Source organism: Pholcus phalangioides, unplaced genomic scaffold (genome assembly GCF_987345545.1).
Source record: "Pholcus phalangioides strain wild (caught in Gottingen) unplaced genomic scaffold, Ppha-v1.0 ptg000008l_1, whole genome shotgun sequence".
Lineage (NCBI taxonomy): Eukaryota > Metazoa > Arthropoda > Arachnida > Araneae > Pholcidae > Pholcus > Pholcus phalangioides.
The window spans coordinates 7,474,127-7,489,905 of NW_028301601.1; the positions used below are offsets into that span (position 1 = coordinate 7,474,127).

The following is a 15,779-nucleotide window of genomic DNA, read 5'->3' on the forward strand; positions in this document are numbered from 1 at the left end:
AAATTCGATTGCGCAGTATTTTTTTTTGAGACAAGGTGACTTGAGGATGTCTCAACAACGTGATTTACCGGAATCCATGGTATGACGTGTTATAGGTAGACTGGAATCCGGGCAAACACAACGTAGTGTCGCGGACGCTGTTGGAATCACCAGAAGTGTTGTTGCAAGGCTGTGGAATCGATTCCAAGAAACAGGAAATGTTAGACGTCGACCAGGGCAAGGTCGGCCACGCGCCACTACAGCAACTGATGACCGGTATATACGGTTAACAGCCCGTCGAAACAGAACATAGAATGCTACGCAGCTGCAAAGACGGTTGCTCTTGGCAACAGGACGAAGGACGAGTCCCGATTCAGTCTGGAGTGTGACACCCGACGTGTTCTGGTATGGAGGAGCAGGGGCACTCGAAATAACCCCGCATTCGTTCGTGAACGGTCACAATACAGACGAGCTGGTTGGATGGTATGGGGTGGAATCAGCATAGGCGGGCGTACGGACCTGCATATCATTCGGAATGGCACTTTGACGGCCCGAAGGTATGCAGACGAGATACTGCGACCTCATCTCATAACTTACGCTGGAGCCATTGGAGATTCCTTTGTTTTCCAGGATGATAATGCCCGACCGCATAGAGCTCGTCTGTTGGAGAACATGCTTGAAGCTGAAACAATACAGCGTATGGAATGGCCAGCGTGCTCTCTTGACCTGAATCCAATCACGCATTGCTGCGCGACCAAGGCCGCCTGTTACTGTCCGAGACTCGCAGATTGCACTTCTTGAGGAGTGGAACAGTATTCCCCAAAGTCTGATCGATAACCTCATCGCATCCATGGCAAACAGGTGTGCAGCAGTCTTAGCTGTTCGAGGAGACCACACGCCCTATTAAAACTCATGCATCATGTCTAAACAGTACTTTTTTTTACCGTTTACATGTAACCAAATTGTTGCCCTAAATCATCTTTTCATGTTTTTTCCATATTTTCAAAGAATTAAAGCTTAATTCCAAATTTTTTTACGTCTTTTTTCTGTATTGCGCATTGATACGCGTGTACTATCCATTGTATGCCAATACGTGGCTGTCTCGCACGGTTTTCTTCACTTTTTTGCTTGCTCCCCTACTTGTTTTGAGCAGTGTATATATATATATATATTTTATCACAAGGGTAGAAATTTTTTCATCATTCCATAGACTTATTGATCAGTTTCTCTTAGCCAGTTCATTTTGGTCACACGAAGGCGGATTTAATGGGTTTAAAGCAAATTTAGAACAGACATTCTGCGATTCTTCTCATTGGGTGTCGGAACCTAAATCTGTCAAACCAGAGGTTGGTAAGATAACCTCTCAAGTGCATGTGCGATGACTAAAGTCATAGAGATGCCTCAATTTCGTACGTATCTGAAGTACAGTCAGCCCCGGTTAGGCGGATAACGGACGCCCCGCTTAGGCATATTATATGCGAAATCGCAGCGTATACAACGACGTAGAACTGGTGTTCCGCGACAATTGCAGAACAAATCGGGTACTGCGACTTTTCTGAGACTTTTTATAAGTAAAAGTCGCATGTCATTAAGTTGCAAAACACGTCCACACTCATATACAAAATCGCGCAACACCTGTTCAGAGACATATCGCTCGACAAATCGAGCGATTTGTTGTGCGACTTTGTATATGAGTGTGGACATGGCTTTAAATGGATGAAATTCTCCGGCAAGAAAAGTTTTTTTCCCATAGAGACAATGTTGAAGTTCGCCTCTTAATATGATAATTTCAAAGGCTTTTTCCCCGCTGATGGAATATTACGCTTCACGCATCAACTGTTCTAATGCACATCAACCATTATACCCATAATGCTCTTATTCAATGAAGCATTTGGATGAACGGAAATATGTTACAACGTTAAGGTAACTGAGGTAAATACATTTGAGAGTTGGTACAGGCCTCCAAGTATTCAAGTTGTCTTCAATACGTACGTTTATTTAATTACCTTATTTTTATTCTCTGTGGAGCCAATAGAGGACGCTAACTTTCCAAATGAAACGTAATTAGGTTAGGCATTGTGATTAAATATAATTTTCATTTCATTTTCGATGCCTGATTTATTCGAGAAGCTTTATTAATGTTAATCCTTTCCATGGGTTTTCAATGCACAACCTGCACTAGCGTTGTAAAATGACAATTGAAATGTGCCCCCGCCTAATCAGATACATCACTTAATCGGATATTGTGTGCGGGATTCTTGATATTCGATTACGCGGGGCCAACCGTACATATGAAACGTTTGAAAAAAACGAGATAAAAAAATATTTTCTAATTTTCTAGAGTATCGAGGATATCTGTGGAACACGGGAAAATGCCTTACATCAGAGCCATCCCTAGACTCCAAATAAATATCATGAATATACAGTAGAAGAGTCCGTTATAACGAGTACGACATATCACGATAATCTCGCTATTACTAGTAATTTGCAAGTGATTGTCGAAAAGATAATGTCAAAGATACAAAAAATATTCGTTGTACTTGTGAATGGAAATCAGGAAACTTTGGCTATTACGACAACGGAAATTCTCAAAAAAGCACGTTTTCCTTTCCCTTTGTTTAAGAATTTATTAATAATTAATTATAATTAAGAATAAATGACATTTATACGGCAATAAGTAACATTTTATTTCCTTTTTAATCTCTTCACCCTATTCATAGCTGTTTACAAACGAGACATGTCAATATCCTCCCATAGGTAAGAAGACCCCACAAACTGTACATATCTTCTTGTTATCTATATTAGACGCATGGAAAAACACATAATTTTATTAGTAGTGTTTGGGGTAGGGCAAGTGGGGCACGACCCCTGATTAATAACACCATTATTATTTCCCTTGAGAGAGAGAGAGAGAGAGAGAGAAATCCTCCCCCCCCCCCCCATCTCCTTTCTTGGAATCTTCCAAAACTGGACACAAGACAAGCAGACCTTAATCATTTTCTCTGCCTGCATTAAATGTTATTGGACATTTTTGAAATGTTGAACATTGCCAGTTGCAGAAACTGCAGCATCCTAGAATAACGACAATCTTTTCTCTGATTCTAAACTGTCGTTATAACGGGACTTTCTTGTACTTCATGTATATTTAAATAGCGATATCGACATACAGGGTGCACAGCAAGCGGTGCTATGACATTTTAACTGGTGAACCATTGATCCAAGAGGTATACTCCCTATTAGAAGTTCTCAGACAACGTGTAATACTCGGATATCACATTCATGTTTCAAGGGGTTGCATAGTTATTGAAAGAAAATTAACTTTTTATACACTACCGGCGTGCCCCAAAAGCCACTTAGAAAGTTGTTGCCCTGACTATCCTGATGCCAACGAAAAAAATTCAATGTTTCCAATATTCACAGCGATATTCGAATTCTAAAAAAGGAGGAAAGTTGGAGAAAAACAGCATTAGAGATGCGTCTAAAATGGTTTTTCGGCATTTAAAGCAGTTTTTTTTGCCGACTTTCCTTCGTTTTTCAAATTCGAATATCTCGGTGGGTTTTGCATGGAGTTTTCTTCTTTTTTTGCATCGGGAGAGAGGAGAGACAGGTTAACCACTTTCTAATTGGGTTTCGGGCAACACGGGGACTGTGCAAAAAAGTTAATTTTCTTTTTCTAATAACTATAACCCTATATTTAATAACCCCTCGCATCATGAATGACATATCTGAGTACTACATGTTATTTGGAAACTTTTTCCAACTGGAAGTATACATCAGCGATACGCCAGCAAAATATTATACCCCGCTATTTGCTATGCACCCTGTATAATGACAATATCGACATTTTTTTGAAATATATTGAAACTGAGTTTTTCAATCATGAAAAATAATAACACTTTCAACGAAGAAAACAAATGGATATGATCATCATGAGAGAGTGCTACTGAAAAATCACATTTTTTTTTCCATTTATACGGAAAAAAAATGAAATTAAAGTACTGCAATATTAATCACAAATAATCATGTTTTTCCCTCGAACTATATAAATGAATATTTCTATTGCACACACAGTTTATAGTTTACAAAATCCTAATGTATTCCCAAACTCTTTTCATCTAGTCTGGGAAATACCTATTTAGAATTAAGCTTCCCTCTTTAATGGCTTATAACGGTGAGTAAAAAACACAAATAACTTAAAAACCATTAAGTAAAAAGTTTCCCAGAGAGAGAGAGAGAGATGCTAAAAAAAAGCCCCGAAGTCTTTTGAAATCACTCATCCACGAATACAGAGAGGAAAATAAAAGTTTCATTTCTAAAAATGCTTTGAAAAATACTATTTAAGAAAAAACGCCTTAAAAATTCTGAATTAAACATGAAAATATATTTTTTATATGAATACCGAATAATTAAATTTCCATTAATTACCTTCCGACAAATTATTCCAGTTGATTTAAGTAAAATAAGCAAGAAAGTTAAGAAATGTTGAAAAGTGAGAAGAGAATTAAAACAGTTTATGCACATTGGCAGACAGAATAGAAATTTGTTCGAAAAATTGTTCGAATTCGAATATCATTAATCTCATTTTTATTTATTTATTACTATAGAACTTTATTATTTTAATGTATAAATATAATTTACATCTATCCATTTTAATGATTAATAAACATGATAAAAAAATACAGAATAATATTTCTCCTTTTTAAAACAAAAGTTATCGGTGGCGGTAGCATAAACGATATTCTTTGTAATGGTGTGTAAAAGACGGTGTTTTTCACTGGATTTATAGAAAAAAAAGTCTTTTTTATGGAAATATATCTTATTATCGAGATATTTGAAGAATATTGATGATAGGAATATTTTCAAAAACTAAATACAATCGATCCCACTTATAACGTTCCCACTTACAACGTTTTCCCGCTTAGTACGACTCATTTTCGTGGTTCCAACTTTATCAAATTATCATTGAGATTTCCCGTTTAAAGCGTTTTCCCGCTTACATCGTCTTTTCATGATGATATTTTGGAAAATGTTATAAACGAGACCCACTTCATATCCATGAAGAATGTTTGAGAAGGATCCATGAGGAAAATTTTAAGATACAGTCGACGCGTTCGTTATAACGACCTCCCTTCGTTAAACGGAAAACGGACGTTGTATTGGGAGGTCGTTATATCGGATGTTTGAAAAATTAAAATGTGGGATATTATATTTATATATTAATATTGTGCGATTACTATGGGGGCTATTATATGCATTGTACACACACACGCACACAGAAGCAATACTTCCCCGGAAATGATTCTGCTCTTTTGGCTCTCGACATCAATTTCTAGTGAACTTCCGGAAAAAATTTCAATTCTTGATCAAAACATATAGCGCGCTGTTTATTTAAATCAGCCAGGTCGAATGAATAATTTTCAGCATGAGAACGTAAGTTCACATACCTAAAATGGCGCATTCAAGTTTGGAATAAGATGGAAAACCAGTCGCGTGGGAAGTGGGAGTGAGTCACCATGTGAGAAAATGAAACAATGGTAAGTAAAGGGAAGGGGAAGAAACTCCAACATTCGTCCAATCTGGCGCAGACCCCTTAACTACGGTTCGTCCCGATTCCAGCGACCAGGTACTAGTTAACCATAGGGTTTTCCATATAAGTGACAACGCTTTACCTTTAAACCACACGTTTCACATATCCTTTCTGTTAAAATCATCTAAGATTAACGTCACACAGATTCAAAGACGGATTGTTTCCATTTCTTTGCGAAAAAATTAACAGAAAACGAGAGGACTGAACTGAATTCCGAGGTGTTTACACGAGATTGGGATTGGGGGCAACTTGCTGAATTCGATAGAATCCGGGTCAAGAGATAGATAACAATGAGTTATGGTGAACGGGGAATTCTCTGGTTGGGCAGGCGTCACAAGTGCAGTTCCTCAAGGAAGTGTTCTTGGCCCCCATACTTTTTTCACTTTTCATCGATATACTCGGTCAGGATATCGATGGGATTGCTAGCAAATTAACTGAAGACGCAAAACTAATAGGGGTAGTCAGGAATCAAAGCGACAGGGAGCTGTTTTCACAGACCAACTTAAACAGGATCGGAACATGTTCAAATGAATGGAGGATGACGTTTAGCGTTGACAAGTGCATGGTCACTCATTTTGGTTCGAACCATCCACGGCTCTCTTACGAGTTGAATGGTGTCACTATCCCGGATGCAACCAGGGTCACCGATTTGGGAATTCTCATGGACGAGCGACTCAGGTTTTCTGAACATTGTTCAGCGGTGGTCGCAAAATCGAATAGAATGCTCGGTTTCATTTTCGAAAAGGTTTCTTCGCGTTCCAAAGTCATTCTTCCGCTTTTCCAAGGCTTAGTTCGTCCTGGACTGGAGTATGCTGTAAGGTTTTGGAGACCTTACCTACAGAGGGACTTGGTTGAAGGGATGCAGAGAAGAGCTACGCGTGTCCTTATTGGCATACGGGGCTTGAGTTATAAAGAGAGACTTCATCTTTTGAATATGTTTACATTAGATGAACGCAGGTGTTGGGGAGATATGATCGAAGTGTTCAAAGTTTTCGACGGAACGGATAGGGTGGATCATGTATCATGTACAATCGACATAGAATCGACTGCTTTTACAAGGGAACACCAGTATCGACTGGTAAGGGGATAGGGTTGTTAATAAATGAAATAGCTTACCTCCCGGAGGTAGAAAAAACTAACACAATTGACACGTTTAAAAAGAAATACGATAAATATGTTGGGGTAAATCAAGAAGCTATCCATACTTAGAATACGACAACCACAAGTATTCTTTATGGGCATTGGATAATATTCTATCATGTATATACATTGTTAGTAATTGCATTTTTAATTGGGTTGCTGTATTTTTGAAATATATGACATCCATATTTGTTATGAGCATCTTTTTCTCAGCCACCTCGTTGGACATTTTGCCTGTTGTGGCGTTGTCATGAGGAAAAAAATGAGAACCACATCCAGAAAAAAAAATAACCAGCCATGAAGAAAAAAAATGTGAATCAGCCAAAAAAATGAGAACTAACCATGAAAAAAAATGAGAACCGTTCATGAGAAAAAAATGAGAACCAGCCATGAAGAAGAAAAAATTAAAATAAGGTTAAATTTAAAACCTTTTATCTAACTATAGACCGATCTCAGTACTCCCTATTTTTTCAAAACTAGTTGAAAAACGTATTGAAATGAAATTGATTAATATTTACAGCACATAGACTATTTCGCTGAGAATCAATATGGATTTCAAACAGGAAAGAGCGCTGAAATGGCAATCGCAAAAGTAAATTAATACCTAAATCAAAGTTTCAACAACAATAGTTACTCTTAATCAGTTTTTATTAATTTGAAAAGATCCTTTGATAATTTAGATTTAACTCTACTATTGAATAAATTAGAGAAAATTGGAATTCGTGGTGAGTTTTTGCGATGGTTCGAGATGTATTGCTATGGACAAACACAGGCAGTTAGTATATACTGTATAATGGTCGAAAAAAGCAATTGTCTCTTGAAACAAAAAAGGGGATACCTCAGGGAACACAGTACTCAGCCTACTATTTTTCAAATACAACGTTGTATATATAAATGATTTATACCGTTTAAAATTGCATGGTAAGATAGTGTCTTTTGCGGATGATACTGTTTTGTATGTCGAAGATACAAAAAAGTTTCGATTATTAAAGTTGAAGATGACTTTAAACATATTAACATGTGGCTAACAAAAAACAAATTGCTCCAAACATTGAAAATACAAAATTCATGTGTCTAAAAACTAGAGATATAAAACCTGAAACCCCATTATCAATAAAATTACACACTTGTGAATATTATTGCATTGCAATTATATAAAAAGCGTTAGAGAATATAAATATTTAGGCGTTATTATACAAGACGATTTGAAGTGGAAATAGTCACACGAAGAATGTTTGCAGTCAAATTAGGAAACAAATAGCAGTATTATATAGATTCAGAAACATCACAAGTCTTCCATGACTGTCTTTCATGCATGGATCCAATCAAGAGTAACTTACGCAATAACGGTATGTGGGAGGGGGCGGGGGGTTGCTTACCACGACAATATAAAAAATTTAAATAACATTTACAATCGCATAAAACGCAATATATTTTAACATTTAATAATTCAGACCTACTTAATTTAGATATTTTAATACTTGAACTGAGGCATGTCGATGTGTATAAATTAATAATTTTATGGTAAAGAATCAGAGTTTTGTTCTTATAAATAACGATAGAACTTCAAATAGGTACAGTTTCTTTTTTTCAACACCAAAAAAACACATAAATACCTTATACAAAATATATGTATATATATATATATATATATATATATATATATATATATATATATATGAATTACTTGGGAATAGTCATTTGTAACAAATTCGGAAAAAAATTATCCGAAGTAATACTTAATATAAACACATCTCAAGGAAGAAACTTTTAAATTTATAAATTATATCTCAAATTTCGAAACATTCATTGAAAATATAAAATAAGTGCTCAAGACAAGCTTTAAATGAAACTAAAAAAGTAATAATATATAAAAAGGGGAAAAAAATCTGAAATGTATTTAGTGTTACTCATAATAGAATTACTGTTGTTTTCTGATTATAGAAAAAAATTATTAAGCTCTGGGACAGACCGATTGAGTCCCTAAGAGCTGCACACTGTATGTTCTGTTTTGTTCTATTGTCTTATTTTGTATATTATTTGTATTTGTGTGTGAGAAAAGCAATTTAAAAAATTGAGAGCCATCTATGAGAAAAACGTGAGATGCGTTAAATAGAAAAATTTAGGACGAAAAATCCAAGATGCGTCGATAAGAAAAACAAATTAGATCGATCCGTGCGAAAAATTCGACGTCTATGAATAAGAAAAATTTCGACGAAAAATTTAAGATGTATCGATGAGAAAATTTTGAGACACTTTTCATTAATAAAAGAGAGATGAAAAGAGATGGGAGCAGTTTATCAAACATCTCCTGGATATTTGTCTTATAATATAGTATTGATTAATCGAATAAAGCGTTTTATATTTATTTATCCGTTACATCGAGTTTATTTATTATTCCGCGCATAAACCTTATTTATTGAAACGTGTATCAAAAATTTATTTTAAAAATTGAATCAGGGTATATCTGTTTATTATGTGATGTGTAATATCTGAAATATATATATTTTATGAAATATTATTTGCACTTGATGAAGATCTACAAATAATTCACGAGGAAAATTTGAAATACTGTATATTGATAGAACTATTTGAATTCTGTATATATTTATAGACTACATTTAGACTTACTACCTTAGACTGCGCGTAGACTACTGTATATTTTAAATTTCAAGTACCGACAGAATCATTGTAAAAACTGATGAAAGAAAATAAAGAACTGATAGAAGAATTTTTTACGCCCTGATATGAGAATTCGAAGCATTTTGTATGAAAAATACAAAAAATGGTATGTTTATTAAGAATATATATTGTGTGTGTGTATGTGTTTACCAAAGGGAAATTAATTAGTCCGTCAAATAAAGCTTCATGTTCATTAATCTTTTACGTAGACTTATAACATTTAAAAATATATGTAACAAAAACTCGTTGAAGTGATAGAAAGCGATTTTCTAATATGAAAAAGTCTGAGTTTTGAAACAGAATATTGTGGGAATTTATGATGCATGAAAGCATTTATAATTGCATGTGTCTTTTATGTAAAATATTTTAAATTTGAAAAAAAGGCATTAAAATGAGTACTGTATATGTGGATAAAGACAAGAATCAGTATCAATATCAATTTAATTTCTTTTTACAATTCGACTCTAAAACTGAATTCTTGTAAGTTGTTTCATGACGAAAGTATCTATGGAAACCTGAAATATTTCATCTGCTATGTATAAGAAACAATAAAGTCTGGTATTTTCTAGTATTTGTAACAACTAAGGGTTTATTCACATGGCATACACTTCAAAAATGAAGAGAATCCAACCGTTCATCGCTCACAGATATTTATTTGAAATAAAGAAGCATTCCAATCACATTCTTTCAGACATACCGATGAAATGCTGTGTGTGTGTGGGAATATTCGAAAAAGTAATTTGTTTCTGAAGTTTTAAAAAATACGGAAATATTGTCTTATTCGTGTTTCAGTCTGTTGCTCAGGTTGCGAAATGTTTTTGCTTCTTCTTATGCAGGAAAGCTTTAAATATTAAAACATTCTGAATCTCAAGTTTCTCATTTCTGTGTCAAAGGAAAAACAACAGTATTCAAATAGTTTTGCAATACTAAGAATGAGATATAACTCGAAACGAATTAAAAACCTCATGGGGAAAAAAATTTTCCTATCAAGCTACCATTGTGAATAAGAAATTGTTTTTCCCGGTTTTTATTGGGAAAAGAAATGCAACACTGTGTTGTTGTTATTATCTTGAATGAAGTGTTTTCGTGAACTTGACCTTGCGGTTATACTGCATTAGATTTTTTTTTTCCCCGGTTTTATGGTCAATTCGCTGTTTTGACCACTCGAGCGAAACCCATTTTTGTGGAAAAAAGATAAATAGAATTTTCTTACATGCTTGAAAGGATTTTGTGGGAAAAGACATTTTTCTTACCAAAATTATTAATTTTTTTAGATTTTTTTCGGGTATCGTTCTTTTTTTGTCCTTTAGATATACAAATGAGAGTACTTGATATACCATTGAGCTACGTATAAATAATGGAGTTAATATAAAAACTCATGCTTCACATACATGTACAAACTTGTCTTTTTCCTTCACAACGCCTCAGAAAAGCTATTTGTAAGTCGTCAGACCGCTTCATTGGGTCATCATTTATTTTTTTCTGCATTCCAGTGCTTTATATTTTAATTAATGTTATGTCTTCATTTTAATGCCGACTTTCCGAACCAATATATATATATATATAATATCCAGGCTCCGGAAACCGCCGCTGTGGTGGTCGAGTGGTTATAGTGACGGACTCGCGATGCGAGGATCCGGGTTCGAACCCCACAGTGGTGGTCGGCTGAAGTTGGTTTTCTGTGGTTGGTTTTTGTGTGGGTGGGGTGCATGTGTGGTGTAGCAGTAGTAGGTAGGGCCTCCAAAAAATGGCTCGGGGATCCATGATGTTCTTAAGTCAGCCACCTCGTTGGACAATTTGCCTGTTGTGGCGTTGTATTTGTATCATTGCACAGCCGCATCGTGAATAGACCGCTGATATTATTATTATTATGAATTATTACCGATTCCAAACTAATCTTTTTTCTTTCAATCATGTCTAATTTTTCTTTCTAAAAATCTCTAAAATCATTTCGCAGTTTGATCCAAAAGAATTTATATGAACTTATTCAATAAATTTTTCATCAATACTCGTAATATTAAAAAAAAATCTGGTTATGGTTTAGCGAGCGATACGTTTAATCGGCAATTCTAGAATTTCGAATACACCGGTTCTCAAAATTAGTTACAACTTGGGATGATAGATGGCACCATAGATTAGGAGCAATCAGTGTCCTGTAAACGGTGAAATTGCTCTTCCCAAACATGGGTCAAATGACACTACGATGGTTTCGTAATGGTCATCTTGAGTAGCGAAGTGAAGGGAAGAAGTTAACGCCAATTTATATAACGTCTCTACTGCAATGGATGTGCATGCCACACAGATTCACTGTTCGAGCTGATACATCAGTTGAGAATACATACTGTAAAGAATGACCATAAAATGCCCCTCCCCGCATAGAAAGAAACATACTATAGCACCATCTAACATTTAAAATGTCAAATAATTTTCCAAACCGGTGCATTTCAGATTCCATGTGTCTCTATCAAACCTGTCACGTGTTTCCTCTTTCTGCCAGTCAATGCTCCCAAATAATGTTATTTCAAAGTAAGGGAGTCTTTTTTTGAAACATTCCCATCATAACATCAATCAATCAATGCCCATTCACGAAAATGAGGTTTTTCATGATGAATTATATTGGTATGTAATATAATAAATCTATAGGGTGGGCAAAAAGTCCGTAGAAATTCATAAAACCCAGAAAAATAACCGAAATAAAAAACGATTTGCAGGGCTAGCATCGCTAGGCCACGGAAATTTTTTTAAGACAAGAAAAAGAAAACAGCTGATAGGTGACGCTGACGTACACAAGTCAAAGGAAAGGTTCACAAATAACGAACAGAATGCTTGCAAATCGTTTATTACAGCAGTATGTGTTCCACATGACCACCACCACCACACGGGATAACACATTGCAGAAGAGTCACAAATCCAGCAACGGCAGAGTGCAGCAGGTCCACATACACGGTTTACAACGGTGAACTGATTGTGGATTAGGAGCGCAAGTTCTTTTAACCACCTCATTTGCATATTTACACCGAAGTCGTTCGTACCAGCGCCACCTATCGGCTGTTTTTGTTGTTGCTTTTTTTTCCTGTCGAAAAACTTCCCGTGACCTAGCGATGCCAACCCTCCAAACCGTTTTTTATTTCGGTTATTTTTCCAGTTTTTATTCATTTTTAAAGTTTATACGGATTTTTTCCCATCCTGTATTTATCTGTATACGTGAAAAACCTTACTTTTTTATCAAAATAGCCATCTACATTTTACTAATTGATTACGGTGTTTTAATCGTTCACCTAAAAATTACTAAAAAAAAGTTTTAAAATCGTAAATTGATTCGGAAAACCTAAATAATTAATAAAACAAAGATAATTATTAATGGTAGAAAAAATGTCAACCTGTAATTATATCTATTTCTATCGAAATTTGAATGAGAGGACTTACCATCATTGCTTTCAAAATCAACAATGCAATTATAAAATGCTAACGTTAATATGTAATGCGATATCTCTATCAAAATTAATTGGAGAAATCATTTCCACACTTATTGCTTCTAGCGAAAAAAAAAGAAGAAATTAAAACTCTTGCTGATTCATCACGCATTAAAAAGATTAAATTTTATTACAACTTTAGTTTTCGGAAGATGTTTTTAATCGCAAATTCAAATTTAGGTGAGTACGATTTATATGCAAATAAAGGTATTAAAACTCCTTCTGTTTCAATAACCGCGATTTTCGTAACAATTTGGCAGAAATGAAATTAAAATTCGAGGAGTAATGGTTTTGAATAATTATTCCGGACGTGCAGGAAATAAATATATCTTCAGTTTTTTCGTGCGATATTTTTTCATTTTATTTTACATAATAATATTATCGGATTTTTTTAAAATTCAAAATCGGTTATAAATATAGATAAGAAATAATAAATGGGGAAAAAAATAGAGAAACGCTATTTGACCCGTTAATCCGAACACTCGCTTTTCCGATCATCCCGGAAAATTAATTCATGACAAATAGTAGGAGGAACTTTTCACATTAAGCAAAAGTTGCACTTAAGTTGCAGTTAAGCAAAATGCACTTTAGGCATCAAGAGCCTCTGCTTAGAACAGTGTTTCCCAAAGTGGGGCAATGTCGTCCTCCGGGAGGGGGGGGGGGAGTGAATGTTCCAGGAGGCGGTAGAAGCTTTGAGTTTCTGTATAGGATCCTATGGGTTGGATGGAGTTGAGGGCGATGAGAAGAGAAAATTTTCCAAAGAGGGGCGATGGAACAAAAAGTTTGGGAAACTACCCTGTACAAGCTTATGCCAGTTACTATTTGTTCAAATTATACGCTATCATCGGGGGCCTCTCAAGAAACAAGGGATCGTGGAACGCCTTCAGTTTTATCCGAACAATAAGCTAATCTGGTAAGAAAATTTTTTTAGTCACAGGTACTACTACTATTAAACCGTACACGCGTACCTCGTAAACATTCCTCAACGTGTTGTATGTGTATTCGTGACTCTAACGTATGGATATTGTTAGAGTGTAGGGTTACCAGACATCTTCCTTTTCTATCACATTTCAAGCGGCCTCTTACATTTCGGAAAATTCGCTCTTTTGTCCTCTTTTACAGTGTTTCTGCGGTTTTTTCCCATTGGTCAATAGCCGTTGAAATTCACAGAATTTTCCGTTTTTGCTTTTTTTTGCGATTCTGTTTTGGTTAAGGAAAATGATTATTGTGGCTGGTTTTATAGGTCAGACTAGTGGAGCTCTGTTGTGGTAATTGGGAAAATAACGTCACTAAAGTTGCGCGTATGTGCAGGCATCCTCCTTTCTCAGTTTTCGAATCTGTAATTGTATGTTTGAGTTATGCTATTGTTTCATGTTTTACTGGTGCTGCCATCTGACTTCCATATTTTGAAGGTAAAATGACAGATGCCTGAAATTTCACTGACAGTAGTCACGAAACATTACCGTACATTAACCTCAGATGGTCGATTACACACACACACACACAAATTTCACGGCCATTATTCCATTCTACAAATTTTCTTGACCACTCATTCTTCAAATATGCCACCCTGGGCAATGAATGAATGAACGCCAGAACTTTGCCACTAGACTTATTCCGTTGCCGAGATCTCTTCCAGCCCAGCTTCGTGGCAGAGTCTGGAGCACTTTATTTAGTGTCAAAAAAAAAAAAAAAAAAAAACCATACAAACTTTTTTACAATATATTTACAATTGGGTAGTGTCGCGATTAACAAATTTTGTGGTGATTACAGACGAGATGGGATTAGGAGTTGTTGAAGTTTCGGGGTTTAGTCAAGATGAATGTACACATATTAGGATGGAGGTATGTTTTAAAAGCAATTGAGCCCCCCCCCCCATATCATCTCATCTGTTATTTACACTTGCCATATTATATACACAGGATACCAGGATACAAATAGAAAAAGAAATGGGAATCTTATTGTGAAATAAATAAATAAATAAATATATATATATATCGGAGCGAGTCATCTCGCTTAACACCTTATTGTTGAGCAAATAGGCAATATGATAACTTGCGGACTAGAAGCCAGCATCAGTTTTATTGGGTTGAGTTCACTCGCTCCGGTGGATTTAATGAAAATATACAAAATAGAAGTATTGTGTGGGGGAATATATACAATTAGGGATCACCTGTGGCATCTTGCTTAGCACCTTATTCGGTGAGCAACATGAATACGACAATATGAGTACGCACATGTGTTGTGGACATGAAATGCATGGAGAACTTGCCACCCTGGGCAGAAACACTTAACCTTTTACGGTTCTAAATGTATGTTAAGTCTACATCGACATACCATCGCATCAGGAAACAACGGTACTTCATTGTGCGTTGAATCACTCCTGTAAACACGCACGCACTCGCTGCATAAATTTACAAGTTTTTCAGTAAAGAGCCTTACGGCAGGCATCTACAAACCAAGTACAATCTACAGATTTTCAACTAATTGTTATTGATTTTAATTAACGTACAGTGGCGTCTTAACGAATGGGCCAACGGGCCGCAAGTTAAACAGGGCCCCGAATTATTGATTTTGTTTTTATTCTGGAAAATATCTTTCTTTAAATATTAGTTTTAAATTATTCTGGACTCATTTCTCTCACAAATTGTTTTTTCCTATTATATAATTTTGAAATACTTTCTCGAATTATCAAATTATACCTCATCCAGTCTCGAAATATTTCTGAAATGATTATGAAATAATTTGTTTCAACTATTCTGGCATAATTTCTAAAAAAAATATCTGGAATAATTTATTTCAATAATTCTGAGATGGTTCCTAAAAGTAATTATAAATCTATTTATTTCAATGTTACTGAAGTTATGTCTTCGAGAAATTATACCAGAAATAATTCTGAGATATTATATAATTTTTTA

The 15,779-nt window shown here is 35.2% G+C and overlaps 1 protein-coding gene across 2 annotated transcripts in view; it reads right to left on the minus strand.

The window, feature by feature from the left end:
- LOC149083583 (kin of IRRE-like protein 1) overlaps positions 1 to 15,779 on the minus strand; it is a 495,202-nt gene that overhangs the window by 80,627 nt on the left and 398,796 nt on the right. The window lies entirely within an intron of this gene.